A 19,887-nucleotide genomic window follows, 5' to 3' on the forward strand; every position below is an offset into this window, starting at 1 on the left:
CTATTTTATAATTCTTTCGAGATAAATAGAGTTGTCATGGTTTACTGGCTTACTCCATCATTTTGGCTCCTGCCAGTCTCATGGATTTATTTTTCTTTAGGTACAACTCAAGAATTTTTTCTTGAAGCATTGCTTCATTCCTTCAAGGTTTTGACAAACCATCAAGCCAGTGGCACCATGATGCTGATCAAATTTTATTTTTCTAGTCTTAGTAGTCAAAATCCAAGGTATTAGTGGAATTCTTGAATAACCAAAAGGATCAGTCTGCCAAAACAACAAGATTGAATCATATGTGGTCTAGCTATCTGTTTTATAGGATCATAACCCATAATGGATCATAAAATTTAAAACTGAAAATGGTCTTAGGTTAATCCTTTCAGAGGTGGAGATTCTTGCCCAAGGTTATATAGCTAGCAAATAGTAACGACAGTGTTGTTGTTTTTGTTGGTCAGAGGACCAAAATGGCATCTCTATGTTGGAGTCAAAGTACAGGTTGTCTAACCTATGGCTGACCAGACTAACATTAGCTTGAAAGAATTCTCTAATATATGTCTGGAAGAAATAATCTATATGAATATTCAAAGTGGAGTTATCAAATAGTAGCTTTGGCATTTAAATCTTTCTTTCAAAAATAAAATCCAGTATAGATTTTTATGCTGTTACAAGCCCTTAATTGTATTACTGGTTCATCTTTTTGCCCATTTAAATTAATAGAAAAAATGATCAAACTTTAGACAACAGAGTTATATGGCTTTTTGTTCTGGTCACAGTTTGTACTCTATTATTCCAGAAATATAATAATTATAGACAGTTATATAGCATCACTTTATGATCTCTTAATTTTTCCATATATGGTATTGCAATTTTCCCAATTATGTATAAAGATAGTTTTCAGCATTAATTTTTGTAAGATTTTTGGGTTCCAATTTTTTTTTCTTCCTTTTCTTCTCCTCTCCCAAGATGGCAAGAAATCTAACACAGGTTGTACATGTACAATAATTTTAAATATATTTCTATATTTCTCATGTTGTGAAAGACAAATAAGAAGAAAGAATAATCATGAGAAAAAATAAGACAAAAATTGAAAATAGTATTCAATTGGGATTAAGTGACTTGCTCAGGGTCACACAGCTAGGAAATGTTAAGTGTCTGAGACCAGATTTGAACTCAGGTCCTCCTGACTTCAGGGCTAGTGCAATGGGTACACTGTGCTAGGCTGCCCCTCAACTTCCAATTCTATGCTATTACCAAAAAAAAAAAAACCCAACAAACAAACAACTTTGAAAACAACAATAACAATAACAAAATCCTCCTATGAAACATTTTGCACATATGAGTATTTCCCCTCTATTATTAAATTCTTTTGTTGACTGTTTCTTTATAATATAATTTTAGTTCTGGTAGGTAGCCACCTTTCTTTACATTAAAATAAAATAATCCATTTGATATTTTTGGCCTTTTGTTTTTCCAGATGAGTTTTGTTATTATTTTTCTAGTCCTGTAAAATCATTTTTGGCAGTTTGATTGGTATGGCACTAAATAAGTATATACATTTAGGAATAAATGTCATTTTTATTCTATTAGCTTAGCCTATCCATGAATACTTGATTTTCTTGCAGTTATTTAGATATGATTTCATTTGTGTGAAAAGTCTATTTTAAATGTGTTGATATAGTTCGTGGGTTGGTCTTGGCAAAACAGACTTCCAATTATTTCATATTATTCATAGCTATTTTAAGAGGCATTTCTCTTTCTATCCCTTGATGCTGGTCTTTGTTGATAATATATAGCAATGCTAATGCTTTATGTGAGTTTGTTTTTATCTTGAAACTTTGCAAATTGTTAATTGTTTCAAGAAGTTTTTTACTTGTTTCTCTAGGATTTTCTAAATATACTATCATATCATTTGCAAAGAGGAGCAGTTTGGTTTCCTCATTGCATAGTCTAATTTTTTTCAATTTCTTTTTTGCTTTCTTTTTAATAAAGCAAACATGATCAGGACAATATTGAATAACAGTGGTGATAACAAGCATCTCTGTTTCACTCCTGATCTTATTGTGAATGTTCTAGCTTATTCCTGTTATTTATAATGGTTGATAATGGTTTTAGACAGATGTTTTTCATTTTAAGGAAAATTCTATATTTTCATATTTTTCTTTTTAATATGAATGGGTGCTGTATTTTGTCAAAAGCCTTTTCTATATTTATTAAGATAACCACAGGATTTTTCTTAGTTTTGTTACTGATAGGATCAATTATGTTGATAGTTTTCCTAATATAGAACCAGTCTTTTTTCCTGGAATAAATGGTAACATATTTGTCTAATTTTATAATCTCTTGACAAATATTTTAATTTTTTGCATCAATATTATTAGGAAAATTGGTCTATAATTTTGTTCTCTTTTTTTAATTTTCCTGATTGAAATCCCAGCACCATATTTTTGTCATAAAAGTAATTGGCAGAATTTCTTCTTTGCCTTTGGAATTGCAATGAAATTGTTATTTAAATATTTTTATAGAATTCACTTGTAAATCTATCCTGCTCTAGAAAATTTTTTCTTAGGGAATTCATGATGACTTATTCAAATTATTTTCCCAAATAACACGAGGTTATATAAATATTTTATTTCATCTTCTGTTAAAATGGACTATATATATATATTTGCCAATATTCATCCAATTCAATTAGATTGTCAGATTTATTAGCATAGAATTGAGAAAAATAGCTCCTTACTGCTTTATTATTAGCATGGAATTGGACAAAATAGCGCCTTACTGCTTTAGTTTCCCCTTCAGTGGTGGTTAATTCACTCTTTTAATGTTTGACACTGGTCATTTGTTTTTCTTCTTTTTTTCAAATTATATTAACCAAAGGTTTATCTGTTTTATTGTTGTTTTCATAAAGCAAACTCTTAGTTTTATTTATTAGTTCAATATGTTTTTTATTTTCAATTTTATTAATCTCATCTTGGATTTTTAGAATTTCTTATTTGTTATTTAATTGGCGATTTCAAATTTGTTCTTTTTCTATTTTTTTAAAATTGTGCACCCAATTCATTGACCTTTTTTCTTTATTTTTTTAATGTAAGCTTTTAGAGACTTGGATTTTCTTATAATGTCTGCTTTGGCTGCATCCCATAAATTTGGACATGCTGTTTCATCATTGTCCTTCTCTTGAATGAAATTGTTAATTGTTTTTATTATCTATCATTTGACCCATTCATTCTTTAGGATTAGACCATTTAATTTCCAATTAATTTTTGGCCAATTTTTTTCTTGGCCCTTTATTACACATAATTTTATTATATCATGATCTGAAAATGATACATTTAATATTTTTAGTTTTCTGAATTTGTGAATTTTTTATGCCCAAACACAAGGTCAGTTTTTGTATAGGTGCCATATGCCATTAAGAAAAGTATATTCCTTTCTATCCCCATTCAATTTTCTTTAATGGTTCATCATATCTAACTTTTCTAAAATTCCCTTATCTTCTTTCTTGTTTATTTTGTGGTTTCTAGTTCTGAAAGAGAAAGGTTAAAGTCCCCCAGCAGTATCGCAATTCTTTCTATTTCTTTCTGTAACTCACTTAACTTATACTCTAAGAATGTTGATGTAATACCAGTTGGGGCATATTATGTTTAGCATTGATATTATTTCATTGTCTATGGTACCCTTTAACAAGATGCTATATCCTTCCTTATCTTTTAATTACCTCCATTTTTGCTTTTGCTTTGTCTGAGATTGTAATGTCTGAACTAGTTCTCTGGAGGACCTCGGGATTAGCCCGAGTCCTTGGTCTTAGTGGGGGAGTGAAGGAGGCAGAAGAGCTAGCATGTGGCTGGTCAAAGAAGGAGTCTGGAATCTGGCCTCTTCTCTTATGTCTTTGGCTGAGAGCTGTGGCTGAGAGAGCATTCCCAGTTGTCCCAGCCCTTAAATACTTCAGTATAATTATATCACTACACCACACTGAGCACATGCAACCATTACATCACTACAGAGAACCATTATCCCACATTGAATAGGTACTTAAGTATAAGTACCCATTCTCACCTAGATTCTAGTATACCTTTTTAGAGTTCAGGCCCTCTACATGAGGTCAAGATTGTTCTTTTATTTTTTGTTTTTAAAACATCAACTGAAGCATAATATATTCTGAATCTGCCTTTTACCTTTATTCTGTGCATATCTCTTTGTTTCAAATGAGTTTTTTTTTTAAATAAATAACATATTGTTGAATTCTCGCTTTTAATCCATTCAGTTATTTACTTCTGTTTTATGGCAAAGACCATCACATTCACATCACAAGTATAATTTCTGTGCATTTCCTTCCATACAATCTTTCCCCATTTGTACTTTTCTCTTCCCTTTCACCCTTTTCCCTCTTCACCAGTGTTTGGCTCCAATCTCCCTCAATTTGCTCTCACTTCTACCAGCTCCACTGTTCTTTCCTGTTTCCCTTCCTACTCTTGTCCTTCCTTCTATCAGCCTTCCCTCTTTTCTTTCTTTTTCTCCCTTCTACTTCCGTATTGCATAAGATAAATTTCTATTCCCTCTGAGCCAAATACAATGAGAGTAATATTTAAACAATGCTCACACTCTCCTTTCTTTTCCTCTACTATAATGTCTTTTGCACCCCTTCTTATGATAAAATTTTTCTTATTCTATTATCCCCTTTCTTTTTATCTAAGTATAACTCTTTTTTTCCCTTTAATTTTTAAAATATTGTCACATCAAAGTTGTTATAACTACACCCTCTAAGTATGTTTCCTCTAATTGCCCTAATAGAGATATGTTTTTTAAAATTTAATATTTCATTTTTTCCAAATATATGCAAGATAGTTTTCAATATCCAGCTTTACAGAGCCTTATGTTCCCAAATTCTAGGCCCTCTAATCCTGTCATGTAGAAGGTGCTAAATCCAGGATTGGTCCTGACTGTGGCTCATTGGTACTTAAATTGTTTTTCTGGGTTCCTACAGTATTATCTCTTTGGCCTGATAATTCTGGAATTTGGCTACTATATTCCTTGGAGTTTTCATTTTAGGATCTCTTTCAAAGGGTGATTGGTGGATTCTTTCTATTACTATTTTGCCTTGTGGTTCTAGGATCTTAGGGAAGTTTTCCTTAATAATTTCCTTGATGATGTTTTCCAGGTTCTTTTTTGTTCACAACTTTCAGGTAGTCTGATAATTTTTTGATTGTCTGTCCTGGATTTATTTTCCAGGTCATTTGTTTTCTCCATTAAGATATTTTTCACTTTTCTTTCTTTTGGTTTTGCTTTTTTGATTCTTGATGTCTCATAGAGTCATTAGCTTCCACATGCCCAATTCTATTTTTTTTTAAATTTCCAAGTAATTTCATTATTTCCACAATTTCTGGAAGTTTCATTGATGAACTATGGAAAAATGTTATTTCAAATAGCTTCCCTCATAATTTTGCTTAGCTTCTGCATCTTGCAGACATATCAACTTACTTCTCTCCTATATGAACAATCATTGCTCCCATGATTGAAGGGTCATTCTTAACTCCATTTTTAGGACTTGGCCTTTATTCAGGAAGCTCTTCAGGACTGCTTTTAATTTTGAAAGAATTGCACTATTCAAAGTAGATGCAATAGTAATTAAGCATTGCACTTCTCTACGATATACACTCATCATGGTAGAAAATGCTGAAATGATTCCTTGGGTATTGTTTAAGCTACCATTTTCAACAAGCAATTTCATGAGGTTGGTTATGATTACATCACTACAGAGAACCATTATCCCACATTGAATAGGTACTTAAGTATAAGTACCCATTCTCACCTAGATTCTAGTATACCTTTTTAGAGTTCAGGCCCTCTACATGAGGTCAAGATTGTTCTTTTATTTTTTGTTTTTAAAACATCAACTGAAGCATAATATATTCTGAATCTGCCTTTTACCTTTATTCTGTGCATATCTCTTTATTTCAAATGAGTTTTTTTTTAAACCTCTCTTTTTCAATTATGTCACTTAGAGTTTTTATTTTAATAGAATGCTTTGCATGGGGATTCATAAATAGAGTCAACCATTTTGGGTTCCTTCAAAAGTTTTGTTATTGTGAGTAACTCCTTTTCTACCCCATCCAGTTTGTTCTGCTTAGATGCAACAGAAAACAGAGCAGTGGTATATCAACCTTCCAGACCATAAACTCGGATTGGAGGATCGATGAGGTTCCCAAATGATCTGCCCACTGAAGTGGTGAAGCAGCATACCTGTTGAACCATCCTAGCAGCCCCAGGCACCCATCTTTTCTTGTGGCCATTGAAGGTCAAATTGGAGATTCGAGGTGGAGGAGAAAGTGCCAAATTATAATTTTAATGGCATATTTTCTTTAGTTAGCTTTTCCCTTCTACCTCTCCTGCTTGATTTTTTTTATGAGGTAATTGGGATTAAGTGATGTGCCTTGGGTCACACAACTAGTAAATGTTAAGTGTCCAATTTTGAATTTGAATTCAGGTCCTTTTGATTTCAGGATTAGTGCTCAATTCACTGCACCATCTCACTGCCCCAAGAATTTTTAAGCTTGAGACAACTTCATATTCTCCATTGAGGCTTCACACATAGGCATTTTGCCATTGTTGTCTCTTCTGAGTTTATATTCTGATCTTCCCTGTCACCATGTTAGCATTCTATCATCAGAGGCTCTTTTTGGCTATTTGTTCATTTTTTAAAAACTTGAAATCTGCTTTTAGGAACCATGGCACATTTCCCAAAGTTCTTTTGTTGGAGGATAGAGGCTTTATCACTAACAATTCACCTGGATCTGGAGGTACTAGTGGCTTGCCCACTGATGTTTTGGGCAGTGGTTTTGGGACTTCTAATTTCCATTCTGTGCTAAAACTGGAGGCCTCGCAACTGGCCTGTTGTGCCACTGGCCTTACCTATTCACAAATAAGGGGCATTTGTTACTGATCTGTGCTGTAACCAAGAGTCTCTCACTAGATTGCCCACACTGTACCTGGGCTGTGCTCCTCTCTTACCCACATGAGATAGATGTGCAAAAGGGTATCATTGTCAAGAAAACACCAAATAGTGTCACAAAGAGTAAGATAAGAGTGAAATGATTCAACAGAGTGAGTTGATTCATATTTGACCTCAGTTTTGCTATTTCACTGTAACTACTGTAGTAGAGCTCCTGAACCTAAGCTACTTTCAGTAGAAAAGTTAATCCTTCCCAGACTTGTAGATTTGTAAATTATTGCTATTGTCAAATAATTGATAATGTTTTCCTCTCCAAGCTTATTGCCTGAAAGCTGAGACTAAACATTGATATCATTGTATCAGTAGTCATGAAAAGGATAACAGTTTAAGTTTCTGTCAACTATGCTCTTTCTACCATTCTTGTATGGGCAAATTTCTTTAAGAAAAAATATTCAAGGCTTCCCCCCTCCTCCTCCCCCCCCCCCCTAAAATGACAATTATTCTAAGATAGTAGTTTTGATAACTTGACTTCCTGGAACAGCTTTCCACATTCTCTCTACCTCTATTGTTATTATTAATTCTATTTGTTTCCCTCTTTTTCTAAAGATAGAGGGTTATGGTAGAGAGAATTCTCAGTTTGAGGATAAATATTAGCTCAGGGACTAATTCTTAACATTTCTAAGTTGAATGACTATAGATAAAACATTGGCCCTTCTGAGCTTTAATTCTTTCAACTGTAAAATGGGAAATACTATTTGCCCTGCTTACCTAACAGAAGTGTTAGAAGGAAAGCATTTTCACAATCCTGCAAGGTGATATAAATGTAAGTTATTAGTGTTCTCACTCTTTGCTTCTGTTTATATTTCCCCTTCGCTTCCTGATAATGGTCTATTCTTTGTTGGTGAGGATTTCATAAAAAAAGGTACTATACAAAGCACCATTCTTTCATCTTGCATTGTAGCAATTTCTAGGTGTCTCTGTAATTACAGTGGATTATAAGGTACAGAAAAGGAGCCAAGCCCTTAGTGCCATGATCCATTAAAATGTTCAGTCCAGACAATAGATTAAGCCTCTGTGTTTCCAGCATAAGTTGCATAGGGAACAGCATGTCACCATTCTCCCTGAGAGAAATGCATTAGGGCATCTCACAGACTAGTCTAGCAAGCAAACCCTTGAGTATGGTTTGTAGAAAATAATATTGTGGACACCCCCTAGAGAAAATGAAGTCATAGCTAGTCTGATAGTGATTTATTCTTTCATTAATAACATATTTCCCATCTATACCAATGATAAATTAGGTCCTTAAGGCAAAAGCTTTTGTTTCTAACCTTGCAGAAGGAAAATGTCCTTAAGTGACTAAATATCCTGTCAGATTTCAGAATATGAATATTTGGTCTAGCAACAAAATCCTCAAATTTTGCAATATCTAAAGTACATTTGGATCCTGGGTCTCTTGGGTACACATGGGGAAAAAGTAGATATAATGTCCACCTTCAGGAAGTTGTGATTTTAAATTTGATAATATTAAGCCATAATACTATATCTGTGTTTTTTGAAAACTACTTCATGGTAAAGAAATAATATAAGGAAAAAAAATAAAATAATCCCTTCTATCCCTGATTTAGCTAAGTAGTGTCTTTGTAGACCTCTGTGAAATGAAACATCAGATACCAACTGGGGAATTTCCTAAAATAACAGCATAATACCTGAATTTAATTCATTTGGAAACCTAAACATTTATTAATTGTATTGTGTAGCATTTGTATTTGGGAGTATAGAAAGAAGAAATAAGTTCAAGTCCTAAAATGTGGGATAACTAAAGTATACTGTCTAATGCATAGGAATTGGGTGGGGGGAAGAAAAGAAAAGAAAAAAGGTGAATTTGAGCACCAGCATTTTTAGACTTCCTATTAACACACTTTGTGATCTTGGTTTACTCATTAACTTTGACATACTTAATTTTCTCATATACAGAGGAGTTAATTTAGCTTATCATTGCATTTCTTTTATATTTTCAAATATCAACAAAATGCTCAATCATAGAGAAAGAAATGGCATGGCTCAGTGGTAGTGGTGAAGGGCTGCGATTGTATGATGACTAGAAAGTTAGCTTGAGGGCCCAGAAGATCTGAGTTCAAGGCCTAACTCTAAAGTGTAAATTTGTTCTATGACCTTGGTAATTTTCTTAATCTGTATGTCCTAGGCAAGTATCCAAAACTATAAGGTACAGAGCAGGAGTTTTTTCATTAAAATTTCCCTATACAGATAAAATTACAAAACTTGTCTTCATGGTTCTCCTTCCAAAAAAAGGAAAGAAAAAGTTGGCTCTATCACTTACTATCTTTGTTCATGTGACTGTGGGTAAATGAAGGATTTTGGTAAGATAACAGCTGATACCCTTTCTAAATTCAAAACTGCGATTTTATGTTATAACTTAACTTGGGAGCAAGGGAAGAATTCCACTTATTCTATATCCATGAGAAAATTTATTTATTTCTTAGAGATGAAAGGATGAAAAGTTCTTATTTGCTTATAGATTTTGACTAAAATGGAATCCATTCCTCTATACATAGTATGCAATCAATGGATGGGGATTATTTGGCTAGTCCTAACAGGGTTAATTCTTACTATATGACCTTGAACATATACTACTCATTGTTTTCACACAATCTCTGAGCTGGAAGGGACATCAGAAGGTGTTTATTGTAGCATGTATCAGAATAAAAATCCCTTCCATATCATCAATCAAGTGGTTTTTCCAGGATTTGCTTGAAAATCTCTAGTAAGGAAAAACCATTATTTCCCATTATAATTCTATTTTTGGAAAACATGATTGTTAGGAAGGTTTTTTTTTCTGATGTAGCCCAGATATGGTATGCTACCTCCCATCTATACTACTCCACACCTCATTTTTTCTTATCTCTGGACTAAATTATTCACCTTCACATTATTCAGATTTCCTTCTGCCAGAATTGAAAGAAGGGCAATAAAAGGGGAGGGAGGGATGGTCATATCCATATTTCTACCTTTCAACTATCAGGTTCTATGGAAATAATCTTCTTTAGAAAGCATCTTCTATTATTGCAAAAGTGGATATTGCCCTAGTACTGTGGCTCTTCAGTATTCATTGTTGTGTTTCCTTATATAAAAATAATCATAATGACACTTGTAAAGTAGTTTCAGTTATATTTGACTTTTCATGACCTCATTTAAGATTTTCTTGGCAAAAATAATGGAGTGCTTTACCATTTCCTTCTCCAATTCATTTTACAGATGAGAAAACCAAGGCAAACAGGGTCATGGCTTGCCCAGGCTCACACAAGTAGTAAATGTTTGAGATTATATTTGAACTTCGACTTTCTGGATTGTAGGTCTGAAACACTATACACTCTATTAACTGTTAAACATGAAAGATTTATTAAATGAGAAGACAAGAACAATAAGAATTTTTTAATTACTTAGTACAAGGCAAAATCAAGAACAATTTAAATTCACAGTTCACCCCAAAATTTGGGTCATAATTTTTCACCAATGTGGCAATATCTGTGCATATAACATATAATATATAATATAACATGTGTGCATAATATGGACATGTGAGACCATATGAATTGTATATGTCTAGGACAATTTATCATTTTGTCCCATATGTCTTAAAGTTCTTAATCACTATAATGAACTGTCTACATGGCAAATCCTCTCATATAAAACAAACAAACAAACGACAATGACAACAAAATTCTTCTGCTAGACGATTCTCTTTGGACTCTTATAGGACAGGTGGTGGAAAAGCCACCTCTATACTATATATAGGCTGTTGAAAAGGTAGCAAGCTATTTAGTATGCAGACATCCTCCAGAAGGTGCTTAGAGAGTGTTACTTTATTTTCAAAAATATATAAGCATTTCCAAGAGTGGAGCCAAGAAGAGAAAAGTCAAGAAACTGCTCAAGCTCACCCAGTTTCCCTCAAAAATCATGTGAAACCAAGACTCTGAACTGAGTCTGATGGAATTAAACCATGCTCCAACTCAAGATCAGTTTCACTGGGGTGAAAAAGAGTGTTCAGCCATGCTCAGACAGACTCTGGGAAAGCCAGTGAGAGGGTCTTAATCACAGCATATCAGCAACTAAGAATCTCAGTCCTGACTCAGTAGAGGAGCAAATCAGTGGGGCAGTTTCCAATTCCAGCTCAGAAGGTTAACTCTGAAAAAAACAGGCTGTTTCCTGAAACTAACAGGCAAAGTTACCCCTCTAAACAGAAGGGGCCCCTGTGCTCAAAGCCAAGGGTCAGAGCTGCATGGGAAGCTTGGGATAGCTCCATCTTTATCCCAGGAGTATACCTCCACTTTAAAAGTAAAAAAAGAGGAAATACCAAAAGAAAATCAGTAAGAAACAGAAAAGGACCTTGACCTACAAAGCTACTATGGTGATAGGACAGACCAAACACAAACCAAAACACAAACCAAAAAAAGAGAATTGAATGTCCAGGGAAGAAATCTCAAAGATTGATATGAATTGATGTCAAGCCTTTAAAAGGAAAATGAGAAAGATAGAAGAAAAAAAATGAGATAGGAAATGAAAGAAGAAATTCCTGGGGCAGAGCGAAGATGGTGGAGAAGGCACATGCAACTTTCTAAGCTCCTCTCCTGCCCTCACGGCCAGCTATTAAATGCAGCCTCAAAAATAGTGCATGACTGTAAAAACCCATGAAGTTTAGAAGCACAACAACTTACCAGCTGAAGATAATCTGGAAGATCTCCAGGAAAGGTTTGTCCTGAGGGGCCAGGAACAGACTAGTGCAGGCAGGGAGAGACTAGCATCTGGAGCAGACGAGGGGCTGGGGTGTCCTCTGCAGCTAAAGATGACTCTCCCATAGGCTAATTGTTTTGCCTTAATTATAAAGCAGTAAACCAGCAGAGTAATTAAAGCCAAAGACAGAGGGTACTCTCTAAAAAACGCCAGAACTTAACAAAATCTGGCTATAACCACCCAAAACCAGAAATGACTCAGTTCAGACCATGACACAGCCTTGCAGCTACATCCTGCAGTACAGGGCTTTTGCAGGGGCAATTACAAATCTGCACAGCAAGTGGGTATAGTCGGGGCAGCCTCTAATCTGCACAGTGGGGGGCTTATCCTGGGGCAATAGAACTTTCACAGTGCTTCTCTGAGAAGGGAGACTTCCAGTGGGGCTATTCACTGGTCAGCTGCTAATACCCACAGCCCCACAATGGGCTTTGGCCTGGAGTAGTGACACTTTCACTGCCCAGATTCTAGCCCCATGGCAGTCCTTAATTCGCACAGCAGGGTTCTTTGCAGGGCACTTCCACAGCTCTGCAGTGCAGGCCTGAGTTATTTCCGGGGGAACTCTTCCCCAGAGCACTCCTGTACCTCCCTGTTCTTTGTAGCCAGTTGGCAGGACAGCTACTTGCCCATACAACTATTCTTGTTCTGCAGAGGAAGCTGGTAACCTCCTGGCCCTGAAGGCAGACCCTCCAAGCTTTACTAAAAAGAGTAAAAAAATCAAAAGGACTATCGATAGCTTCTATACAGAAAGAGAGCAGGTTTTCAACCCCAAGGAGACTGATAGCAGACAGTCTCCAATCAATTGTTGGTTTCCAACACTAAAGGCTCTCCTAGAAGAGACTACTAAAAACCTTAAAAAAAGAACTAGAAGAAAAATGGGGAAAGGAAAGAGAAATTATGCAAGAGAGCAAGGAACTTCATGAAATGTGAATTGGAAAAGGTAAAAAACTCCCAAGAAGTACAGGAAAACAGAATTTGTGAATTGGAAAAGGCCAAGAATTCCCAAGAAAGTAGTATTTGTGAATTGGAAAAAGAAAATAACTCACTAAAAAAAATAGTGAAATGGAAAAAAATTCCATAGAGCAAAACAACTCATTTGAAAACTCAATTGGACATATACAAAAAGAAGTAAAAAAAAGCTAATAAAGAAAATAACTCACTAAAAATCAGAACTGAACAAATAGAAATGAATGATTCACTGAGACATCAAGAATCAGTCAAGCAAAACCAAAAAGAAATGAAAGATTAGGAAAAAAAAGTCAAATATTTTTTTAAAATAACTTTTTATTGACAGAACCCATGCCAGGGCAATTTTTTACAGCATTATCCCTTGCATTCACTTCTGTTCCGATTTTTCCCCTCCCTCCCTCCACCTCCTTTCCCAGATGGCAAGCAGTCCTTTACATGTTGAATGGGTTGCAGTATATCCTAGATACAATATATGTGTGCAAAACCAAACAGTTTTCTTGTTGCACAGGGAGAATTGAATTCAGAAGGTATAAATAACCCGTGAAGAAAAACAAAAATGCAGCAGTTTATATTCATTTCCCAGTGTTCTTTCTCTGGGTGTAGCTGCTTCTGTCCATCTTTGATCAATTAAGACTCTCTTTATTGAAGAGATCCACTTCCATCAGAATACATCCTCAAACAGTATCATTGTTGAGGTATATAATGATCTCCTGGTTCTGCTCATTTCACTCAGCATCAGTTCATGTAAGTCTCGCCAGTCCTCTCTGTATTCATCCTGCTGGTCATTCCTTACAGAACAATAATATTCCATAACATTCATATACCACAATTTTCTCAACCATTCTCCAATTGATGGACATCCTTTCATTTTCCAGCTTCTAGCCACTACAAACAGGGCTGCCACAAACATTTTGGCACATACAGGTCCCTTTCCTTTCTTTAGTATCTCTTTGGGGTATAAGCCCAGTAGAAACACTGCTAGATCAAAGGGTATGCACAGTTTGATAACTTTTTGAGCATAGTTCCAAATTGCTCTCCAGAATGGCTGGATGTGTTCACAATTCCAGCAACAATGTATCAGTGTCCCTGTTTTCCCACATCCCTTCCAACATTCCCCATTATCTTTCCCTGTCATTCTAGCCAATCTGACAGGTGTGTAGTGGTATCTCAGAGTTGTCTTAATTTGCATTTCTCTGATTAATAATGATTTGGAGCATATTTTCATATGTCTATAAATAGTTTCAATTTCTTCATCTGAGAATTGTCTGTTCATATCCTTTGACCATTTATCAATTGGAGGATGATTTGATTTCTTATAGATTAGAGTCAATTCTCTATATATTTTGGAAATGAGGCCTTTATCAGAACCTTTGATTGTAAAAATGTTTTCCCAGTTTATTGTTTCCTTTCTAATCTTGTTTGCATTTGTTTTGTTTGTACAAAAACTTTTCAATTTGATATAATCAAAATTTTCTATGTTGTGGTCAATAGTGATCTCTAGTTCTTCTTTGGTCATAAATTCCTCCCTCTTCCACAGGTCTGTGAGGTAAACTATCCTATGCTCTTCCAATTAAAAAAAAAGTCAAATATTTACCTGGAAAAACAACAGACCTGGAAAATAGATCTAGGAGAGATAAGCTGAAGATCATTGGACTTCCCAAAAATTATGATGAAAAAAAGAGCCTAGATACTATTTTACAGGAAATCAAAGAGAACTGCCTAGAAGTAATAGAACTAGAAGGTAAAATAGGAATTGAAAGAATTCATTGAACACCTTCTGAAAAAGGCCCTAAAATAAAAACTCCAAGGAATATTGTAGCCAAATATCAGAACTATCAGATTTAGGAAAAAAATATTACACTCAGCCAGGAAAAAACAATTCAGATACTGAGGTGCCCCAATAAGGGTCACTCAAGATCTGATTGCCTCAACATTAAAGGATCAAAGGGCCTGGAATGTGATATTCCAAATGGCAAAAGAACTTGGAATGCAGCCAAGAATAATCTACCCAGCTAAGCTGACCATTTTCTTCCATGGAAGAAGATGGACATTTAATGAAACAGAGGAATTCCATTTGTTTTTAAGGAAAAAAAACAGTTCTAAACAAAAAATTTGCTCTCCAACCATAGGACACAAGAGAAGCAGAAAAAAGTAAGAGGAACTCTTGAGAACTGTATTTCTGTTGTGGATATACATAATTATACATGTATAATTTGATTTTATTGATATGACATAAAAAATGGAAGTAGAAATGGAAAGGGGATAGTGTCAGAAACAGCGAAAAGGGGAGATAAAAAGAGGGAAACTATATCCCATGATGAGGCAAAGGATACCTATCATATCTGAGGGAACTTAGAGAGGGGAAGGAACATTGTATGAATCTTACTCTCATCAGAATTGGCTCAAAGAGAAAATAATTGACATATTTGTTTTACAGAGAATCTTCTCTCACCTCATTAAAAAGTGGGAGAGGAAAAGGGAAAAGGAAAAAGAATAATAAGGAAAGGATGCAAGAAAGGGGAAGGGATTCAAAGGGAGGAGGGAGGGATCTAAAGAGGGAGAGCTGCGTGATGCAAGTGGGGCCTATAAGTTTAATACTAAGGAAGGGGTAAGAGAGGCAAAAAAAAGGAAAAGCATAATCTGGGGATTTTATGATGGCAGGAAATACAGAATTAGTAATTTTAACTGTAAATTTGAATGGGATGGACTCTCCCATAAAGCAGAGATGGATAGCAGACTGGATCAAAAGTCAGAACCCTACAATATGTTGTTTACAAGAAACACATTTAAAGCAGGAAGATACATACAGAGTAAAGGTAAAAGGCTGGAGCAGAATCTATTATGCTTCAGGTGAAGTCAAAAAAGCAGGGTAGCTATCCTTATCTCAGATCAAGCAAAAGCAAAAATTGATATAATTAAAAGAGATAAGGAAGGAAACTATATCTTGCTAAAGAGTACTATAGACAATGAAGCAATATCAATATTAAACAAATATGCACCAAGTGGTATAGCATCTAACTTCTTAAAGGAGAAGGTAAGAGAGTTGCATGAAGAAATAGATAGCAAAACTATAGGACTGGGAGATCTCAACCTTGCACTCTCAGAATTAAATAAGTCAATCCACAAAACAAATAAAAAAGAAGTTAAAGAGGTAAATAGAATATTAGAAAAATTAGATATGATAGATCTTTGGAGAAAACTGAATGGTGGCAGAAAGGAGTACATTTTCTTCTCAGCAGTTCATGGAACCTATTCAAAAACTGACCACATATTAGGACATAAAGACCTCAAAATTAAATACAGGAAGGCAGAAATAGTAAATACTTTCTTTTCAGATCACAATGCAATAAAAACTGCATTCAACAAAAAGTTAGGGGTAAATAGACCAAAAAGTAATTGCAAACTAAATAATCTCATCTTAAAGAATGATTGGATGAAACAGCAAATTATAGACACAATTAATAATTTCACTCAAGATACTTTGAGTAAGATACTCAAACTTGAAAAGTCACAAAAGAGAGTCAAGCAAATTATCTTATGTTTTTCAACTACAGAGCTCATTCCAATGTGGTTTTTTAGCATTTGCATATGATATTGACCCACATTCAGTCAATGGTATTATTTCATAAGTTTTCTCTTTTCCACAAGAATAACATAAATTAGTTAATTAGTTTTTCAAAAAATTGGCCAAAGACTAAGTGAAATCTACCTACAACATTCCTATACCTTCTAGTCTGGTAATATTGTCAAAATGCTGAATAGGATTTGTTTTCGAGAACCATTTGCTAGTAAAATTATATTTTTGTGGCCATTCTTTCCTTCTCTAAGCATTCCCTCTGATAACACATATTAGATTCTTTTTTTTTTTTTTTTTGCCAAGCATTGAATTGAAGTGCTTTATCCCTTTGTAGATGCCACTAGTTTTTGTTTGATTTTTAAATGAGTCATTTACTTTCTCCAAACTTCCTTCCTATGGTGAAAAAGGCATCAAAATTGTATCAAATCATTTGGAATAAAAATCTTACTAAATTACTTAAAAGGCTAATACTATCAATAGAATGGAACTCTCAACATAGACATATTTCTATTTCCTTCATAATTGCTTATTAGGCTCTTCATATTAAGACTTGTATATTACTTTTATAATGAATCTGTTTTTTTTTAGGATTATCAGTGCCTTCTCCCAGACAAAATCAGAGGACTTAGATGTGGAAGAGACTCTAAGACCCCTATGATAAAAATTCAATGGCTCCTTCTCAGAGCTCATCATTGTAGTTAAACAGCTTTTCATCTTAATATTCTTTTATGTACTCCCTTTCTATTTTGATGTCATCCTTCTTTATTGGCAAATTCAGTGACATATATGTTTTCAATAATTACTTATATGTAGATTATTCCATCTTTAGTTCTGACTTAACAACAATGGCTAACGTATGTAACTATATTTATATCTATATACATGCATACATTCATAGGTACATATAAGTGGGTATGTCACATACACACACACACTATATATATATATATGCATATATATATATATATATATATACATTTTATATGTACATTATATATGTGTGTTTAGCATTTTATTTTTCTCCAGTTATATGTAAAACAATTTTAACATTCATTTAAAAAACTTTGAATTCAAAATTCTTTCTTCTTCCCTTCCCACCTCCTTAATTAAGAAGGAAAGTAATTTGATATGGATCATACATATGTAGTCATGCAAAACATGTTTCTATATTAGTCATGTTATAAAAGAAAACATAACCCCTTCAGACACTCAAAAAACAAAGATGTAAAAAATGTATGCTTAAATCTCTTATTCAAACATCACCAATTCTTTCTCTGGGGATAGAGAGCATTTTTCAATATAAGTCATTCTTGGACGGCATTGCTGAAAATATCTAATTAATTCACAGCTAGTCTTTTTAAAATATTGCTGTTACTTGTACACAATACATGTCATTTTGCATCAGCTTTGGTAAGTCTTTCCAGGGTTTTCAGAAAGCATCCTGTTCAATTTTTTTTAAATTTACACTTTATTTTGTTTTATTTTTAATAGCATTTTATTTTCTCCCAATTACAAGTCAAGAAAATTTTTAGCATTCAGTTTTACAAGATTTTGGGTTCCAAATTTTTCTCCAGGCCTCCCTCCCTCCCTCTTGTCTGCTAAAAATGGTGGACATTTTGACATTGTTTATACATTTACTATCACACAAAATATATTTGCCTATTAGTCATTGTTGCAAAAGAAGAAACAGATCAACAAGGAAAAAACACAAAAAAATAACAAAGTGAAAAAATATGCTTTGATCTATATTTAGTTCTTTATCTGGATGTTGCTAGCATTTTTCTTCATGAGTTTTTTGTACTTGGATTATTGTGTTGCTGAGAATTAAATCATTCATAGTTGAATATCACACAGTATTGATGATACTGTTTACAGTGTCTTCCTAGTCTTGTTCATTTCACTTTGCATTAGTTTGTATAAATTTTTCTGTTTTTCTAAAATCTGCCTGTTCATCGTTTTTTAAATTGTACAATAGAATTCCATTACATTGGTATTTGTATTTTTTTCATTTTGTATATTGATATTTGTGCTCTAAATAACTTTTGATAAGAGGAATGCAATTTAAAACATCTCTAAGATACCACTTCACAATTAAGATTGGTTAATATGACAAAGAAATTAAAAGATAAATGTTGTAGAGGTTGTGGGGAAATTGGGACATTAATGCATCATTGATGTAGATGTAACTTATCCCAACCTTCTAGAAGCAATTTAGAACTATGCCCACAGGGCAACCAAATTGAGCATAATCTTTGTTCCAGGAATGGCATTACTAAGTCTATATCCCAAAAACATCATAAAAAAGTAGAAAGGGCCTATAGATGCAAAATTAATTATAGCAGTCCTTTTTTTTTTTGGCAGCATAATATTGAAAATTTAAGGAATATCCATAAATATCAATAGTTTTTTTTTCATCAATTCCCTTGATATTCTTGCCCTTTATTCTTATAGATGAATTTTGTTGTTTTTCTAATTTGAATTGGTAAAGTACTGAATAAGTAAATTAGTTTAGACAGGATTATCATTTTTATTATATTGTCTAGCCATGAGCAATTAATATTTTATCAGTTATTTAGATCTGATTTTATTTGTGTGAAAAGTGTTTTGTAATTGTGTTTATATAGTTCTTGATAGGTAGACTCCCAAGTATTTTATATTGTTCACAGGTATATTCAATGTAAGTTTCCCTTTCTATCTCTTGCTGCTGTACTTTGTTGGTTATATAAAGAAATGCTGATGACTTCTATGGTTTTATTTTTTATCCTGTAATTTTGCTAAAATGAGTCTTTCTACTACTTTTTATTTCATTCTCTAGAGTTTTCAAAGTATACCATCATATCATTTTCAAAGAGTTATAATTTTGTTTCCTCATTGCCTATTCTAATTCTTTGATTGCTCTTACTACTTTAACTAATATTTCTAGTACTATATTGAATAGAAGTGGTAATAATGCTTATTCTTACTTCACCCCTGATTATATTGGAAAGGCTTCTAGTTTATTCCCATTTTAGATAATTTTTGCTGAGGGTTTCAGATAGATATTGCTTATCCTTTTAAGAAATGTTCCCTTTATTCCTTTGTTATCTATTGTTTACCTAGGAATGGTGCTGTATTTTGTCAAAAATTTTCAGCATCTATTGATGTAATCATATGATTTCTATTGATTTTGTTATTGACATGGACAATTATGTTGACAGTTTCCCTTAAATCAAACCAAACCTGCAACTAAATAAAGGGAAGGGGTAAGGACTGGCAGATCAGGTGAGGTGGTAGACAGAAGCAAAACAGTAGTAAGGAGAGAAAGGAGAAAGAGAACAAACAGGAGAAAGAATAGGATGGAAGAATTTTTGTGAGATATTGCTCTAATCACCTTGCTAGTATTTTGTTCAAAATTTTTCTATCAATATTCATTAGGGAAATTGGTTTATGATTTTCTTGCTTTGTCTTATCTCTCTTCAGTTTAGTTGTCAGCACCATATTTGTATCATAAAAAGAGTTTGAGAGGACTTTTTATTTTCCTATTTTTTTCCAAATAATTTATATAGTACTGGAATTAATTGTTCTTTCAATATTTGGTAGAATTCACTAG

General features: G+C 33.7%; 1 pseudogene; it reads right to left on the reverse strand.

Annotated features, from left to right (window-relative positions):
* Window positions 1–5,415: 5,415 nt before the first annotated feature.
* Window positions 5,416–6,249, reverse strand: LOC127544218 (ATP synthase subunit O, mitochondrial-like; annotated as a pseudogene).
* Between the last annotated feature and the right edge of the window lie 13,638 nt (window positions 6,250–19,887).

This window comes from Antechinus flavipes, chromosome 1 (assembly GCF_016432865.1).
Source record: "Antechinus flavipes isolate AdamAnt ecotype Samford, QLD, Australia chromosome 1, AdamAnt_v2, whole genome shotgun sequence".
Lineage (NCBI taxonomy): Eukaryota > Metazoa > Chordata > Mammalia > Dasyuromorphia > Dasyuridae > Antechinus > Antechinus flavipes.